This window comes from Coenobita brevimanus, chromosome 72 (assembly GCF_032717465.1).
Source record: "Coenobita brevimanus isolate Jiangsu-jjx chromosome 72, ASM3271746v2, whole genome shotgun sequence".
In the NCBI taxonomy this organism is placed as follows: Eukaryota; Metazoa; Arthropoda; class Malacostraca; order Decapoda; family Coenobitidae; genus Coenobita; species Coenobita brevimanus.
This window is the reverse complement of record NC_137025.1, coordinates 39,583,151-39,597,227: the sequence shown is the minus strand read 5'-3', so window position 1 is coordinate 39,597,227 and position 14,077 is coordinate 39,583,151. Positions and strand designations below refer to the sequence as shown.

The 14,077-nt window shown below is 42.9% G+C and overlaps 1 pseudogene; it reads right to left on the bottom strand.

The window, feature by feature from the left end:
• Positions 1-431: 431 nt before the first annotated feature.
• Positions 432-548, bottom strand: LOC145407302 (5S ribosomal RNA; annotated as a pseudogene).
• Between the last annotated feature and the right edge of the window lie 13,529 nt (positions 549-14,077).

Here is a 14,077-nt window from a genome sequence, read left to right as displayed (position 1 = left end):
GGCAAACTTTTGCACTAGAATGTGGGGAAGTTATTTGAAGCTATTTTTACTCTTGAACAAGTTCATTTCTCACTGCATTTCAGTACTTTTGCTCAGCGTCTATATATTAACATGTTGGGACACGCAAATCGGAAGGGTTGGAGGAGATGCAGTCATGACGTCACGTGGTGTTAGCACTAACACAGAAAATGGATTCAACTATATTTGAGCAGGAACTATAATAAAATATCATGGCAGCATATAAATAATTTTTTTAGTTTTATTTATTTTTTATCACATCATTTCTAGTAATTTTTTGGGTAGATATTATTCATTCATTTCATTCATTGCCAGACGCCATGTATCCCAGACGGGGTGGCCAATGGCTTAGAGTTAATTGTTTTACAGGGAGGGGCACTAATCCTCCACCAACCCCACTTGACACGTAGGGAAACCAACAGCATCTAGTGTTCCCAGGTGGTCACCCATCCAAGTACTAACCAGACCCAACGTTGCTTAACTTCGCTGATCGGACGGGAAGCGGTGTACTCAACGATTATGCTGGTGATAAAAGGTTGATGTTCATGAGATGAAGAGTTGACACGAGTATGAAGGGTTAATGAAAAGTTGGTTTGAGTAGGTAAGGGGCTGATGAAGAGTTTCTTCCTAACTATGACATGGGTTAAATAATTCAGTAAATATAAGGAAAAGGTAGGAATGACGGAAAAAATGTTTACATCAGTGGTTTTATTACAGGACTGGATATTATTAACTGCATTATCATATATATATATATATATATATATATATATATATGGAGCCTCTGTGGTACAATGGTAAAGTGTGCGTTTTCATACACTGAAAAACGAGGGTTCGTGCCCCATCAGGGTAATAAACTTTGGGAGCGTTCTTCAGGCCACGTACTGCAATGGCGGACACAAGGGGTGCTGTGGTTGAAGCAGTGTCGCATACTATGAAGTATGCTTGCACCCAGTCGGCTTGCGCGGGCCGATTACACTTGGTTCACAGACTACATACACATCCAGAGCTACTCCAACACTACAATTACACTTATAAGCACTTCTCACCCTACATACAATCTCTACTAGACAGCCTAAGCCACTTGGTATGAGATACATTGGCTATATCGTCCCCACTTCAGTTGGGACAGGCCGGTCTTGCAGTGGTCACACAAACGGATGCTGAGATGATTATATATATATATATCTATATATATATATATATATATATATATATATATATCTCTATCTATCTCTCTATATATATATATATATATATATATATATATATGTATATACAGTGGAGTCAATTTGCGTATCTGTAAGCCACGGATTGGTAATCCACGATACTTTGCCCAACCAGTCGCTATTTTTTTTTTTTTTTTTTATTCCACAGAAAAAGTTTAAAAAATGCAGTTCCTAGGTTCCACAGTGGCTCATTTCTGAGGAGGTTTATAATACCCGGGCACTCATGATGTTTTCTGTGGCTGCTAGACAATCACAGACAACCTAGACCCAGCAGCCAATCACAGCCCAGCCCTGGTGGCAAGTGTGCACACTACAGCCGTCATGTTTTCTTTATCTCCCGTCCAGCCAACCACCAACTGCGTGTGTTCCCCCGTGAGTTTTGTGCGCTACCTGGCCTTTTTTTTTGTCAAGGTTACCTAAGGTAACCAGATTCCCACTTTTAGGCGAGACAGTCCCCCTTTTTTTACGTCTGTCCAACTTTTTAAATTGTGACTCAAATGTCCTGCATTTTGAACAAATTATCTGTCCCGGTTTTAGAAAATTACTATTACGTTAAGATATAAAATGACCTTCTTTTATGAAATTATGATGAATTTGTAGAAATATGCATAATCCAAACTAAATGAAATACCGAATTGTTAATATATGTAATACTCACTAACCGTTAACTTTGGTCGGCCCATTCACCGTACTGTTCGGTATGTTTGCATTGTTCATTTGAGACGTTAGTGTTTGATTAGCAGCCTCACGGTGGGGTGCAACGATATATATATATATATATATATATATATATATATATATATATATATATATATATATATATATATATATACGTGATAATATCCCGTTTTTAGCTCTGGTAAATCTGGTCACCTTAAGGTAACCTCTCCTTGGGCTCTGTTATGGACTGTCCCAACCCCTCAAGGGGATGTTCAACCCAGCTGGGGTCCAAGAAAATGGCTCCTCTCAGTTATATAACTGCATTGAATATTTCTGAGTTTGTTTGTGTTTGCTGTTGGCTTGCTAGGTGTATGCTGTAGGGGGGTTCCACGAGGGTCTAGACTAAATATCCTTTTTTTTTTTTTTTTTTCCCATTGGTTCTCAACTTTGTAAACCGCAGATTTCATAATCCACGGTTAGGTACCAGTCTCTAATTGCCATGGATTGCGTGACTCATCTGTATATATATATATATATGTATATATATATATATATATATATATATATATATATATATATATATATATATATATATATATATATATATATATATATATATATGTACCGTATGGATTTTGGCCCATAAGACAAGATCAAGAGAATTACCTTGACCTTGCCTAAGAGAGCTGGGAAGGACGGGGGGGGGGGAGGGCGAAATCACGACCTCAATTCACCCTCACCAGCCAGTGGCGCATGAGCAACTGAGCTATCAATCTGTGTTGCCAACCTCAAAAATTTCTTCGCCCTACACAGACACTGAAAACGTCCTACATTTCCCTTCAACGCCCTACGGCTCAGGATGGAATTATTATTCTACAAGTTGGTAGTTTATATATATATATATATATATATATATATATATATATATATATATATATATATAGAGAGAGAGAGAGAGAGAGAGAGAGAGAGAGAGAGAGAGAGAGAGAGAGAGAGATAAATGACCAGTTAGCTTATTATCAGTCATTTACAAACTCTTCACTAAAGTCCTTACGAACAGAATAACAACAATTTTGGAGGAAAACCAACCTCATGAACAGGCAGGATTCCGAAGCGGGTATTCGACCACTGATCATCTACACACAATGAATCAGCTAATCGAGAAAACTACAGAATATAATAAACCACTGTGCTTAGGTTTTGTTGATTACGAATAGGTTTTTGATTCAGTGGAGCACATAGCAATTATAAATTCATTGTGAGAACAAGGAGTGAATGAGAACATTGTTAAAGTGCTCGAAAACAATTATAAAGAGGGAACTGCTACAGTCAAAGTACATAAGGATTCGGAAAAAAAACTATGATTGAGAAGGGTGTGCGTCAGGGAGATACAATCTCACCAAAATTATTTACAGCATGCCTAGAAAGTATTTTCAGAAAGCCAGACTGGGAAAACAAAGGAGTGAACATACTGTAGATGGAGAAAAGCTAAATCATTTAAGATTTGCAGATGACATTGTCCTGATCTCAGAAACAGCGGAGACATTGCAAGAAATGTTTGATGAACTGAACAGAGAAAGTCTGAAAGTAGGACCGAAGATGAACCGGAGTAAAACTAATGTTTAATCCACAAACACCAAAGAGCGTCATCAGAATAAGCGATGAAATTATTGAGTAAGTTGAGGAGTACAACTACTTGGGACAAATACTAAAATTAACGAAATATCATGATAGCAAAATAAAAAGACGCATTACAATTGCATGGAAAGCTTTCGGTAAATATAGAGACATTATGAAAAGTGGCTTGCCTGCCAGTTTGTATGAAACGAAAAGTATATAACGAATGTATAATTCCAGCTATGACGTATGGCTGTGAGACCTGGAAACTGACAAAATCAATGGGCAATAAATTAATCCGTTCTCAGAGAGAAATGGAAAGGTCAATGTTGGGAATATCTTTAAGAGACAGGAAAAGATCAACTTGGGTGAGAGAGCAGACTAAAGTCAAAGATAATATAGAAGTTATAAAAGAACAGAACTGGAGGTGGGCATGCCATATAGTAAGAATAAGGGATAACCGATGGAGCAAGAGACTAACTGACTGGACACCAAGAGATTGTAAGCATAGTAAAAAAAAGGCCAGACAGGAGATGGAGAGATGAGATTGAGAAATTTGCTGGGAGAATGTGACAAAGAGTGGCTCAGTCAAGGAATTTGTGGAAAAGGTTGGGGGAGTCCTTTGTTCAGCTGTGGACTAGTTATGGCTGATGATGATGATGATGATATATAATGGCATACAGCTTGTTAGGCAGCGTGTTCTGTGTCCCGACTTCTCGGGTCCAGTTACGGTGCAACTCTGGGTCCTGAATTCCTGACCGGGTCAGCACTAGCAAGGAAGGGAAAACACAAACACCAGGGGTGGAGAAATACACTAATATACTAATAAAAAACAATTACACACACTGCGTTCTATGATCAGAGTCCGAGTTACACAATGCTTTACACTGATATTGATCTCAGTCACTGTCGATCTAGTTCAGCATCTTTGTCTCACATCTGGGCTATTTCCCTCACCATATCACAAGCAATATGTCACCAATATAGGTAGTATATTAACACAGACAGATTTACATATAACACAACCCAGTATACCCACAGGGACAGTTCTTAAGCCTAGTTACTCGCGTGACATAGACAGGTCCTAGCTAATGCATTTTCTCCGCATGACATACGGAAGTCCCTAGCTAACTCAGCTTCTACACACGTGTCACACAGGCCGAGAATATACCATAGGTCACACTGTGGGGCATAGAGGGGAGAGGGGCTTAATGAGGATAGGGAGGGTTACTCTCTGAGGAGCCGGGTCGGGGGTAGGGAGGAGAAAGGAAGGGGGGGAAGGAATTAGCCCTGAGATCTTGCTGTGTTATGTGAATGGTGAGGGCTTGTCTGTCACTGTCCGAGAGGGGTGGGGGAGGTCTCGATCTGGGGCTGGGGCTTTACACTCCGTGCATGATTCACAGGGGCTCGATTTATTACCAGGGAGGGCACTGTAGTCGGGGAGGGGGGGGAGAACGTGCCGTGTATGGAGACAGGAACACAGGGGGACGGTTTGTGAGTAGTTCACTGGAGGGGGGGTGTCCACGACACTGGGGAGGTATATGATCACGAGACCTGTCACTCATGGCTCTGATGGAGAGAAGACCATGGCCCTTGGGGGAGAGGGCCTATACAGGGAGCTCCAAGTGGCGGCTGGGTGTGAAAGGCAGGCCGTCTGGGGAGCTGTGCAGGACAGTGTGGCCCGTGGAGTTGCCACTAGTCTGGGAGTGATGGGGCAGTGTCTGGGGCGGCTTCCTTGCCGCATCAGCCCTGCAGGAGGCAGGGTTCTCGGGGCTGGGCCCGAAGAGGGCCAGAAATCGGGCAGTGCGCCGTTGGCCCTTGCTCGTCTTCAGGGTCCGAGGGAAGGCCTGGAGGAGACCCGGCCCGAGTGCTGCCCGGGGGTAGGGTGCTGCCAAGGTAGGGCGGCCTATACCCCGGTCCGGGGTGGCCGTCAGGAGAGAACTGCAGTCGCCTGTATCAGCGGAGGCTCTTTGGTCTCGACGAGCGCCTGGGAAGGCCTGCTGGTTCTGGGGGCTGTGGCCTCTGCTACAGGGGGAGGCCGACAGGGGGGGAACTGTGGCCTCTGGTCCCGGTGGAGCCCATCAGCGTCTGTGGTGACCCGGGCTGCAGGGACCGGACTCCGGGCCTTGGAAGTGTCTCGCCTGGTCTGTACTCAGGAGGAGAACCTGTAGGGGAATAAGCTCCAGCCCTGCAAGGGGAGAGCTGGAAGGAGTGGCACATTGCTCTAACACCCAGGCGGTGAGGCGAGCCAGAGGTGACTCCTTCCATCTGGCAGCCCCGTCAGGCACTGCCTGTGCTCCCACGTGGAACAGGGGTAGGAGGGCACTCCGGGCACTCCTGTTGTAGGGCTAGGGCCTCCTGCCCTGGGGACGTCGGGAGGAAGAGTTTGGATGTACACTCTCGGCAAGTGCCGCAGCTCCGATGGAGTGTGCCCTCCCTTCGTCGGGTTGGGGTTACCTGTCCTGGGGACGTCAGGAGGAAGAGGCCAGACGTACATTCTCGGCTAATGCCACAGCTCCGACGAAGTGTGCCCTCCTTCCATCTGGGAAGGTCCTGTGCTTATAACGTCGGGAGGAAGAGGCCAGATGTACACTCTTGGCTAGTGCCGCAGCTCCAACAGAGTGTGTCTTCCCCTTGTCGGGTTGGGGTTACCTGTCTGGGGGACGTCATGAGGAAGAGGCCGGACGTACACTCTCGGCTAACGCCACAGCTCTGATGGATCGTGCTCTCCTTCCATCTATGCAGGGGAACAGGAACCCTAGAGACTCTTCCTGAGTCCTCACTTAAATATGGAGCCAATCCAGAAGACTCGGCATCCGAGGGTGTGCCTGGGAACTTGCCACTGCAAGTCCCACCCTGATTCTGGCGAACATTCCCTCTGCTGGAGAGTAGTGTACTTTCCCTGTGCACTACCGGGTGGTCTGGCTGCGGGGAAGAGAGGCGCTGGGTCACGAGGGTGATAAGCCGTTGTTGCCTGGACGTTGGGCCAGGTAAATTAGCCCCTCCGTTGTCCCCTTGTGGGGTGGGTGTCATCTCCTCACTCTCTCCTCCTGGGGTGGTGGTGTCAGGTTAACCTCGCCGCGCTGGTATTTCACAGGTATTATGGTTTCTGTTGTTTAGTGCAGGACTAGACCTACACCTTATCTTCCTGTAAAAATAATTTTAATATGTAATGAGTGTGTGCATTGTGTGAGCACCTTGTCATGGCTACCCTCGTCTTGGGGAAGTCAGCTAGGTATATGTATATGTATGTAATCATAATCTATCCTATTCCTGTTCACTTTAGTAAAACCAGTGGCCCAGCAGCTGATGCACTGTCAACTGCCAGATACACTCATTAGTTATCATTTAACCAGTTTTTCTAGAGTGTAATAGAGAATATTAGAAACTACTACCTTTTTTGATCATATTTCCTTGCTGCTTATATAATTTATCTTATGCTGCAAAGTAAATATAACCCATGCCAAAAATTCAAAATAGTCCTACGTTTTGCTCAGTTTCTGTAAAGTCGCCCTACGGCCCTACAATCCATGATATGATGCTTAATCACCCCACGGTTGGCAACAGTGGCTATTATAACTCTTGATGTGCAGCACAAACGTGTTTTTGTCAGCAAGTGCCACTACATATTATTTGCTTTTACTCATCAGTTTTGTGTGTTTTTATTAGTTATCTTACAGTATAAACACCAGCAAAGATGATGGTATACAATTCATACCAATATTGCCAATTTTGTGTGAGCAAATTTGACCATGAAAAAAATTTTCTTTGTGCATAGGAGGAAGCAGACAGGCCTAGCTGGGCACCTTGCCAAAAACCTTTCTAACAACTTTACTACATCATCCTTCCCTCCCCTTTTCTACTCTGATGGCTCTGTAGCTATTTCTTCTTCTGAAAAAGCAGATCTCTTTGCTCAGACTTTCTCCTCCAATTCCACCTTAGACGATTCCGGTGGTGTTCCTCCATCACTTCCCCCCTCTGACTTCCTCACCACCGACATCAAATTTTTTCAGCTGATGTATTTTCTGCCATCACAGGCCTCAATACTAATAAAGCATATGGGCCTGATGGAGTCCCTCATGTTGTTCTCAAGAACTGTGCTTCTGTGCTTACACCCTGCCTAGGCAAACTCTTTTGCCTTTGTCTATCAACTTGTACCTTTCCTTCTTGCTGGAAGTTTGCTCTCATTCAGCCAGTCCCAAGGAAGGGTGACCATTACCAACCCTCTAACTATCGTCCAATTGCTTTAACATCCTGTATCTCAAAAGTTTTCGAATCAGTTCTTAATAGAAAAATTTTAAAGCATCTTTCCTGTCACAACCTTCTTTCTGATCGTCAGTATGGGTTCTGTCAGGGACGCTCCACTAGCGATCTTCTTACCTACCTTTCAGACTCCTGGTCATCCTCCTTTCGGGACTTTGGCGAAAGCTTTGCCATTGCACTTGACATCTCAAAGGCTTTCGATCGAATCTGGCATAAATCTTTAATTTCCAATTTGCCCTCTTATGGTTTCTATCCTTCTTATCTGTGCCTTCATCTCTAGCTTCCTTTCTGGTCGTTTTATAGCCGCTGTTGTAGAAGGCCATCGTTCTTCTCCTAGATCTATCAACAGTGGTGTTCCTCAGGGCTCTGTCCTATCACCAACTCTATTCCTTTTATTCATCAGTGACCTACATTGTACGTCTAACCCTATTCACTCATACGCTGATAACTCAACCCTTCATCTTTCCATTCGGTTCCTGCAACGTCCATCTCAGCAGTTACTTCAACAAACAAGGGATGAGGCTATGGTACACCTAATGTCTGACTTGGTTCATATCTCTGACTGGAGTAAAAATAATCTGGTTGTTTTTAATGCATCAAAGACTAAGTTTTTACACCTATCAACCTGACAAAATCTTTCACAGGTATACCCCCTAATGTTTAATAATATTCAACTTAATCCTGCATCATCCTTGAACATGCGTGGGGTTTCATTTACTCGGGACTTTTCTTGGAAAGATTATATTACATCTCTTGTAAAATCTGCTTCCAAGAGATTGGGTGTTTTAACCCGTGACGTCCCGAGGTTTTCCGCTCCTCGGACATCCCCCAATCCCGAGGTATTTTCGAAAAAATTCTTTTGGCTAAAACCTCTGCTTTTGATGAGAAACATCGAAAATTCATAGAGAAATCGCTCACCTGAGGTTTAAAATACTCGATCCCGGTAGGAGTACCTCCTTATCTGGCTAGGTTTTCTAACAGGCTGGCACCAAAGAAAACGAGTTCTATGGGAGGGTAACTATTTCACACAACTCATAAATGGTATTTATTTATTTACTTGGTACGAATTTATATGTAGTATGAGAGTATATTGGTTTTCAAGCAGTAATATAGGCATTATAAGCATTGTTCCACTCACTAACTAATCACCATACCTGACCTTCTTTTGCCACATTACCTGATCATTATTTCTGACTGTTTCTTCTTCTAATGCTATGTAAACTTTGTCCTCCACATTGTCATCGATTGGGGAATCACTCTGGCTCTGAATATCTTTACTGGCCAGGTCACTGGTAACAGGTGAATTGCTGAGACAATGGCATGAGGGGGGAGGGGGGAGGTTATGCGGTGTAAGGCATTGTCCCTGCTTGGCATCTTGTAGAGGAATAGAGGAAGGTGTCCCGTGTATACGTACGAAAAATCACGTGCGAAAATTGAAAATTGTGCAAATTAGGGACCTTGCAATTGCACGACGTACCAGTACGTCACCGGGACTGGCAAATGCAAAATGTTGCAACGTAACCATACGTCGACGGGACGGGGCAGGTTAAGCCGACTCTGTTCCTTCTTTACCCCTGCACAATTGTTGACCCTATACAGAGGTTTTATCCGCCCCTGTGTGGAATACAGCTCTCATGTGTGGGGAGGCTCTCTACATACAGCTCTTCTTAGTAGAGTGGAGTCAAAGGCTTTTCTTCTCATTAACTCTCCTCTTACTGACTCCTTTCAACCTCTGTCTCTTCGTCGCACTGTTGCATCTTTATCTCTTTTCTATCACTGCTTCAATGGTCACTGCACCTTTGAACTGTCTGCATGCATTCCTCCACCTCTACGACAGGCGAGTAGCACCCATCTAGCAGCAAACTCTCATCTCTTTTCTGTCTAACTCTCTAATGCAAGAGTTAACCGTTACTCTCAGTCCTTCATTTATGCAACAGGTCAACTCGAACTGTCTCTGTCTGTGTTTCCTGCTCCCTATGATCTCGTCTTTGAAACGCAGTGTGTCCAGGCATCTCGAAATGATCGGATCTTGAATTTGGCTTTCTCTTGTATTTTGTTTTTCTCTTGGAAAGAACAATAATTGTGGGCTTGCGGCCTTTGGGTCCTCCTTCTTCGCATAAAAAAAAGAGAAAACTTTCCATTTAGTGAGTCAGTTGGTGTATGGCAGAATTACAGACAACGTGAGTTTTGAAACTAATTGTGTAACCGTCATCTTCACTGATTTGTTTGTGATTTTTCTGTTGTTTATGCATTGTTTTCTTAGTACCTAGCATGATAATGGATATTCCCATGTGCTTTTTGATGACTACATAGCTGAAAAACCAGAGAACACTGCCACAGTTAGGGGGGGTACTGTAGATATAGGTAAAGTATTTATGAATTTTTATTGCTTATGCATTGTTTTTGTCAGTTGCAGATTATATTGCATATTCCAAAATGTGTTTTGATGTCTAAAAACGGCTGAAAGACCGCAGAACACTGCCAAAACTAGGTAGGGTACTGTGCATATAGGATGGGTAAAGGTGTAGGGTTGGTAATGGGTAGGGTATATCCAGATATGCCTTTGGCTCTGTTGTATCGGATAATTGAGGGATCTCTCTCTCTCTCTCTCTCTCTCTCTCTCTTTCTTAGGGTGTTTAGAAAAATCGAACCCTCAGGAATTTGAAGGGCAAAGTGCTTATTCAGTTCCACTACTGGTGGGAACTACACCATACTTTGCAATTTTTCTTTGGCCTTCTCAGACCCATGCCTCATGTCAATGTGAGTTGCAGTGCAAGTAGTAACTCCCGCCGTGATCACAGCAGTGTTTGATGTGGGGGAACTCACGTTGTCTGTCGGATCCGTCCACTCTGTTCGGAAGGAATCAAGGACAGAGATCGCTGAAAAGAAAGAAAAAAAATTCCAATCACAAACACCCTTGAATCTCCATTTTGATGGAAAGCTCTTGTCCAACATCGATGGTAGCAGCCTCAGTGATCACCTGGCGATTGTTGTTACAGGGATTGGTATGGAGAAGATCTTGGCAATCCCTAAGATCCCTGCTGGAATGGGCGAAGCAATGGGAGCGGCAGTGCCAAGGACTCTAGATGAATAGCCAGAAGTATAGCCCTGGATTGCAGGGCTCTGTTTTGATACTACAGCGTTTAACATCAGGGTTCATAGCGGAACTTGCTTTGTCACTGAAAGAGGTCTCCAAGTCCCGCTGTTGTTCTTGGCATGCAGGCATCACATGCGTGAACTTATAGTGCCAGGGATCTTTGACCTTTTTTTCTCTTCTGGTCCTGAAATTCCTCTCTTCGGTCAATTCAAAGAGCTTGAACAAAATTGACACAGATTCCTTCAATCCCTACGATGACGACCTAGATGAAAAATTCTCAGTCGTGGTTTGCCAACAGAGCGGAGGACACTGAACACTTCATACTCAGCCACATGGTTCGTGCACAACCTTATGATGTCTACCTTGAGCTCCTCCAGTTGTCTTTGGCTTTCCTTGGCAAGAAGCCTGCATGGATGACCTTTCACCGTCCAGGTACCTATCACAGAGTGCGTTGGATGGCCAAAGGTCTTTACTGCCTCAAGATCTTCCTTTTCAAAAATCAACTGAAGGATGCAGCCTCCTTCCCCTTCACATGGCATCAAAAGGAGGCCATCAAATGCATCTGTGTCTTCCTCGTCACCATCTATGTGATGCACTAGTTTGAAGCCCCAGAAGCTGTGGATGCTGCAATCATTGACCTCAATATCCTGAAGAAGATTGAAAAATTCAAAGAAGTGGATCCCATTGCAGCAAAGAATGCACTGGACAAGTCAAAAGCCACCTTTGGTACCTCAGTGAAGACCTAGCTCCACTAGCCATGTATTCTGACAGTCTCTGCTGAGGAAAAGAAGGAAATGCTGAAAAATATGACCAGAGCACTGCTGAGGAAGAAGGGTCTGTGCTGTTTGAACAAGAAGACGATTCATAAGGTAGCAGATCTGAGAATCTCTAAGTTTGTCACCCAGAAGTCGAAAACCTCTTCCAGTGTTTGAAGCTGGATACTCCGACAAGCATCAGTGACCCCTGCCACATTCCTGATGTCATGGCCCACCTCAAAGTGGTCAGTGACGCGGCTGAGTGGGCAGTCAAACTGGCAATGGACTACAACAGTGGTCTGACGAAGGATGAAGAAGAACGACAGCTGATCTTCCATTTTGTGCATCACCACAGAGCCCTCTACGACTCGACCAAAAATGCCACATGTAATAAATTGATTATGCTTGTTGTATAGCACAACAATATAGTTTCTTTTTGTACCACATTGTTTATTTTTACCTTCACCATACCCTTTACTTACTCAGATCAGTTAGATTTACAGAATGCAGGGATCGTGAGGCACGACTTTGCATTGGTAAAAAATCAAAAATTTTTGCTTGAATGCTTTGTTTATACGGTGAAATCGACTGCATACTTTTCCCACCTAAATATGCAATTATGTACTTACAAACGATATGTAACAATTATGTAACGACAAACGATTGCATTATGTTACACTTGCTACAATTATGTAACTACAAACAATATGTACCAATTTATGTAACAGTTGCATTAACAAGATGTAACTTTTATGTAACTTTAACTACAATTACGTAACTACAAACGATATGTAACAATTATGTAACGACAAACGATTGCATTATGTTACACTTTGCCAATTAACTGTTGCATTAACAAGATGTAACTTTTATGTAACTTTAACTACAATTATACGGCCAAGACACTTTTGTAACAGTTGCGTTAACAAAATGTAACTACAATTATAAGGCCAACACAATTATGCACTAACACAATATTTTGTAACTATTCTTAAAATGTTACAATTATGTAGTACCACAATGTTAGTACAATATTATAAGTCATACAGTTATAGCACAATTCTGTATTACCAGTATCATCATACAAGTTAGGTGAAATATTAGACATTACTAAAGTGATAACTCTATGTAATGTATAACCTAGCAGGATTACCATTGCACAATTATATGCGTACGTCTGTTGTACATGCACGTCTTACAAAGTGTTATACAACAACCATTGCATTTATTCAAATATGTATACAACTTGTTTAAAATGTAATATTACTGAATAATCACTATTTACTATGAATATTATATGTATACAATATTCATACAATTATGTTACTTTTACAATATTATGTATTTCACTTAATTAGCTTATAAGTTCATTATAATGTATATATAATATGTATTAATATATTATGACAATTAACTGTCGATGGTACGCCATTTTCGCGCGGCCGAGCAGTGTGGTAGGACTCCATATTATAATTGCAAATCATAATAAATAGATAGATAAATAGATAGATAGAGAGACAGATAGAAGCAGGGAGTCAGATGATGAGAAGGTATTGTGTCTGCAAGAATCGAGCAATGCTAAACATGCTTACACACTCTTAACGCAAGGAATGCTTGATAGGCACACGACAGCGCCTAGTGACCATACACACACATACACACAGGCTGCTAGAACTTTCCATCCACGAGGAACACACGTGACACCCCTGCTACACCAGAATTTAGGAAAGAGAGCGGCAGACGGAGGTTAGCCACAGAACAGGCAAGAGAGAAGGGGACAAGCGATACTAGAGGCAGGTCGAAGGGGAGAAGGGCTTAGCAACTCGAGAGACAGAGAGAGAGAGGGAGCGAGACTCTATACTTACGCTCTGTGTGAGAGACTTGTTAATATTTCCAAGACAAATAAAAATAGTCCCATACTATTCTTTACCTCTCCTGTCACTACATGACAAATGGGAAGCTACTCCAAGATATAAAAACCGCTCGTCCCAAAATCTAAAATATATATATAACTCAACCACAAAGGAACCTACACAGTCTTTTATGACACAAAGTCATTTATGACACAACATATAGGAAAAATAGCATATGGGCAGCACCGCTTCCTCAAAGTCCACTTTTTGAGCCACAGAGATGTACTAAAGGGCACGTTTCAAACACACAAAGTACAGATATTTAAAATATAAAACACATGGTTATTTACCTTAAGTGGATCAGATGGCAGTCCTGATTGGCCTGAATACAGGTGGTTCTGACTTAGGGTGTCCCCGCCACATCACCTTCCACTCCCTCGTTCCCGTGACCAGTCCCTCCCTCATCACTTGACTGAACACTTCCCCATGTGCCCCTACCTCATTCACCTCTCCCATAAAACCTTCAAAGTCCAAAGATGACACTATTGACATCAAATCATCATCGTCTTCACCAGGAAGTGTGGC